The sequence below is a fragment of the Theobroma cacao genome, chromosome 10 (genome assembly GCF_053813885.1).
Source record: "Theobroma cacao isolate CCN51 chromosome 10, ASM5381388v1, whole genome shotgun sequence".
Lineage (NCBI taxonomy): Eukaryota > Viridiplantae > Streptophyta > Magnoliopsida > Malvales > Malvaceae > Theobroma > Theobroma cacao.
Genome location: NC_142648.1, coordinates 2,533,305 through 2,538,871, shown reverse-complemented (window position 1 = coordinate 2,538,871; position 5,567 = coordinate 2,533,305). Strand labels below are relative to the sequence as shown.

Sequence of the window (5,567 nt, the reverse complement as noted above, 5' to 3'; positions counted from 1 at the left end):
AGATCTCATCTATCACTTCTTATATGAAAGTTGCTATACCTAATTAAAGAAAGAAAAAATTACATTTTTTTTTATTTTGAGGAAACGGAATTAATGCATGCACCTATTATTACACCAAATACAATTAATTAATATAAAAAATTATGATTTAAATCAATAGTTTATATTATTGTTTTCTTTAGTAACAAAATTTCAAGAATATATTTAGACATTTTTGTCACGTTATGTATATCATTTTAATAATTATTTATGCTCTCGATACGACACTCTTATGATTAAAATTAATTAAGATTTTAATTTAAAAAATTTAGATTGGGGTGTTTAGATTATATATCCGATTCAGACGTGTGAGAGATTCAATTTTTTGTTGAGCAACTTAGCCTTCATATGTACAAAAAATAATTAAAAATAATTGCTATTCATATAAAATTGCAAATTGAGCAATTTGAGTACACAATTTCTATTGGTGTACACTACACGGAGTGGCAAGCAAGCAAAGGAAGATAAAGTCTTGGTTTGCCAGCCAATGGCTTAATTAAGCCTGATTACCTTGATTAGCAATAAGCTTTGTTCTTTCACTATGCCTACAAGTTATCTCCCTAATCTCACTTAATCAAATTATTGTGATTAAGACCACATGGTATATATCGATTTGTGAAGTAAGTGCTGATGATAATACAATCAATTAATTAAACTCCCCAAGAAAAAAGTCAACAATAAATTCTTTACTTGTTTTATGTTATCTTATGAGCAAAATAAGCCAACCCTTACTTATTATATTTACTCAAACATGGAATGATCATTAGTTGCATCCTAACAAGAGTCATTTTCTATTTCTTTAAAAAACCCAACTGCTTATTAATTATTTAATTATAAAATTGATATGCGATTGTACATATATATAATATTAATTTCACAAATTGATTTGTGTATATCAACATTGTATACATCCGTAATTTAGGTATTATCCATATCGTTAAGTACAAGAACAAGCAAAGGCGGAGCTAAAGTGGTGATCGGAAGTAGCAGTCGCTTCCACTCAATTTTTTATTATTATTATTATATATAAAAATTCATGATCTTGTATGATTACCCTCTAATCACTTTTTATGTAAAATTTTAAACCCATCATTGATAACGAGAGAATACTATAAAAATAAATATTATGTGTATATATATATATATATATGCACACACACACACACACACACGAGAGATGTATCCATTGTTTTTTGTCGTTGACTTTTTTATTTTATAATTTAGTTTCAAAATGTCACACCCCAAAGCAAATACTTGGTTCCCTTATACCATATGCCGAAGGACTAAGACTTCATTCCATCAGTAAGGTATATAATAATCGAGAAAATTCCAAAGTAACAAAGTTGCAAAGTAAAGTATACAACTATTTCTTTTTCTTTGGTAGTTCTTTTTCCAAGTAAAACCATTGCTGCTTTTGGTCATTCCTCTAACTGTTTCTATTAATTTAGTTTACTTGTTAGCTTGAAACAAGGAAAATTTTGAAATAGTATTTGCTGTTGAATGTGAAGACAATGAAGCCTAAGTAAACCAAGACTTGGAAGGTATAGCAACCAAAGAGATAAGAATTAAAGATTAAACTGTGTGTATTGTACTTCACGGCACTGCAATTTGGAAATTGAATCTCTCATTTTTCTTCTAGAATTAAGACTTTGAAGGGAAAATAAAATAAAATAAAAATCTCAAATAATTTTTTAATACTGCAATACTATAACAACAAGTTAACAATATACGCGACGTCACTATAAGATTTCAAATTTCTAAACCAATATTTATAGTCAATTTACACTCGAGAATTTAATTCAGTAATTAATACACTATCTTTCTACTCAACAGATTAACATTCGTATAAATATGACTTTTAAAAATTTAAAAATATATATCATAACCCGACTATTCACAAATGATACCATTGTAATTAATTCAAATGTGAATAGCTTTTATTAGTATTAGGTACGTACAGTCAAACACATTTATTGGACAAAAAAAAAAAGGGTATTCTTGCACCAAAATTAGGGGTTTGAAAGAATAAAAAATAAGTTTATTATGTTTTTGATATAGATAAAGATCTAGATCAACGATCGTACATGATGAGATAAAAGTCATTTAAAAAGAGTGAACAAACTTGAAACGTGCACATGGGCTGTACAAGCAAATCAAAAGTCGTCATATATAAATTAGTTCAATATTGATATTATCAAACTTTAATGTTCGTCAATGGCTTGTGCAACATGCATGCATATATCTGGCAATTTACAAAATATACAGTAAAGAGTTGTTAACACGAAAATAAATAAATAGAAAAAATATAAATGAACCTTTCAAATTTTCCATCTTTTGGAATTTATTTGACAATTTTATGTGTACGGAATCGCTTCATTCTATTCCTTTCCCAATTTTTTTTCTTATTAAGAAAAAAAATGGACAATTATTGATAATAATCTCAATTTTTTTTGTCTCCTCTTCGAAAAAAGAAATTTAATACATAACCATCTTTGTATTGAACATCATCATCAACACATCATCTCTCGCAACAAATCAAAGGTTCCTTACAGAAATTTTACAACATATTTGTTGCTACTCTTGCTACTGATTTGTTGTCATATCTACTGCTACTCTTGCTGCTAATTTAGTACAAGAGATGATGTGTTGACTATGAATTCTTCTAATTAATTTTTTTAGGGATTTAATTTAAATTATTATGAAAACTCAAAAACCCTTTTAATTAATAAATTATAATTAAATATTTTGGGTAAAGTTTGGTGTCTAAACTCCTTGTTTTTGTTTAAAACCAAAGAAAACCCTGGCCAAGTAAAAGAGCTTACTATAATAAGTCATTAATTAACACAAATTAGTCACTAAAATCAAACAAACTTAATGAGATAAAATTAAAGAATTAAGAGGGCTTTTTGGTTTAGTCAGCATAAGCTACATAGTTGACTGGCCGCCACCCCTATGTTGTTTGTTGATCTTTTGTTGAACCGACTTGGCACCTCCTTAGCTCATCCTTTTCTTAGTCATTTCTTTAACACAAAAACCCTTAGTTCAACAAATACTTTTCCTTGGGAACGTACTTATTTCAAAGTCATTGGTTTCTAATTAAGATGCATCAAGTGATAAAAAGTTTCAAATTTGAATTTAAAAATAGAAATAAAAATTTTTTTAACGAATCTCGTTCTATGTAAAAAAAATGAAAATAGTATATAAAAAATATTTTTAAATGAAATTTTTGTGTGAAAAAAATAATTTATTAATGAAAATTCTTGAAATTTTAAGCAAAATCAAAGACCGACCGCAAAGGAAGAAATTTTTGTCAAACAGATAAAAAGGATATCGTCGCTAAAAGGATTTGTACTTTAGAGTCTTTGACACGTCAGTAATAGTACTTTTTAGACTCGGAAGTAACGTGGGAATTAGTGTAGTGCCCACGATTGGAAGATGACGTCGTCGCTAATAGTAAAAGCAAGTACAGTAAATTGTTAGACACGACAAACTTAGGCATAGGGAATTAGTGAAATATTTAATGAGCCATGACGAAAGAATACAAAAGCAGGTTGTAGACTTAACGAGTTCCTGTTGGTTAACTTTGCTACGGAATCCCCTTCACAAATTTGGATAATATTCCTATTCACATTTTAACCATGTTTACCCTACAAAATTAGTGGAAATTTGCATATAAAAATTCAAATCATATCTAGAAAGGAAATTTCTATCTAAATACGTAAAAAGGAAAACAATTAAGTATGAAAATATGAGTTTGAATTCTCATTTCTGATTTAAATTAAGCACTTAAAAAATAAAATATAAAAAATAAAATTCAAATCCAATTACTAAAGAAAATATTTATTTAATTACATAAAATATAAAAAATTAGATTCATTTCCAACTTAATTTAAGTACTTAAAAATAAAAATTAAAAGAATTAAATTTAAACATCCTTTGATGAAAAAATTAATTTTTTTTAATATAATTTAAGATTTTTGAAGATTTATGATAAGGTTTGCAATATTAAAAAGAAAGAAAAAGGTGTGAGTGAGATCATGTAAAGTTTATTCCCATCAAACATCTAGTCACCAGCGGGGGTTAAGTCTATCCTTTACTTGTCGGCTTAAGTCCAGATGAAAACGAACCTACTATAAGTAAAATGATGCTGCCAATCATCGACCCCCACCTAACACTCGAAGAGACGATGAAATCCACGTGGGAAGATTTGATTGGGAATGACCAGTCACCTGATTTTAGCCGATAAAGTTAGAATGTTCTGGAGGATTGAAGATTCTAAAAGCAAGACTCGGAGAAAAACTCCGGCTCAACTCATGAAGGCTTGGCTCAGCTACTCGGTCAGGCTGACGGGTGTACACGAGTCGGCTGATTCTACACTCAAAACCAGACGAGACCAGACCAACTAAATTTGTTTTTTATTCCCGAAAAATCCCCAGCACTTGTATTTTCCTTATCAAACAAGTAAACAAGGGTACAAACGTCATTCCAAAAGGTCAACTTTAAAAGTCAAAAGTAATTCACCTTTCTCTCGAACCAACCTATAAATACACCAAACCCCTTTGTACTCAAAAGTCCCATTTTTACTTCTTTTTCCTTTTGAAAACAATACAAGTAGATCCCACGACACCTCAACATTTTCACACCATGAAGAGAAGCTTTTCAGATAGATCAGAGGTTGAGAACAGCTTTGCTCTGGCAAATTGCTTGATGCTCCTCTCACAGGGAGGAGGAAACAAGTACGAACATGTCATCGACAACAGTATCCCTAGCCGGGTCTTCGAGTGCAAGACATGTAACCGGCAGTTTCCTTCATTCCAAGCTCTAGGAGGCCACCGGGCCAGCCACAAGAAGCCTAGGTTGACGGAGGGAGATGGTGGCATGGAGAACCAACCTCCGGCCAAGCCTAAGACACATGAGTGTTCCATCTGTGGACTCGAGTTCGCTATAGGGCAAGCCTTGGGGGGACATATGAGGAGGCATAGGGCTGGCTTGAGTGAGAACAACCACCAGCATGGTCCTTTGAGTTTGTCTAATGAGCCAGTAGGGATGGCACCTATTGTGAAGAAATCAAACAGCAGAAGGGTTTTGTGCTTGGATTTGAACTTGACTCCATTGGAGAATGATTTGGAATTGTTTAAGCTTGGCAAGGCAGCTCCACCAGCCATAGATTGTTTCTTCTAAGCTCTTCCTTCTACCTAGCTACATAGTTTTTGTTTTTTTTTTCTTTTGGGGGGAGAAGAGGAGTTTCTTTCTTGTACTATTTGATATTTGTTCATTAATTTACAGATAGAGATATATAATTATTACATTACTATATATCATTTTCTTTTAATCAATTTTTTTGGTGATTATACATTTTACGTTACTTTATTACATCAACATGATGTGAGGATGATGCTACATAAATTACATCAATATTTACAAATGGGATAAAATTACTATGGGTAAAAAAAGTTAAAAAGTAAATGTTAAGAATTTTATGAAGACTTTGCAATAAAATTAATGAAACTATAGCTAGGTTTTGATCT

General features: G+C 30.7%; 1 pseudogene; it reads left to right on the top strand.

Annotated features, from left to right (window-relative positions):
* Positions 1-4,603: 4,603 nt before the first annotated feature.
* On the top strand, positions 4,604-5,355 carry LOC108663567 (zinc finger protein ZAT11 pseudogene; annotated as a pseudogene).
* The last annotated feature ends 212 nt before the right edge of the window (positions 5,356-5,567 follow it).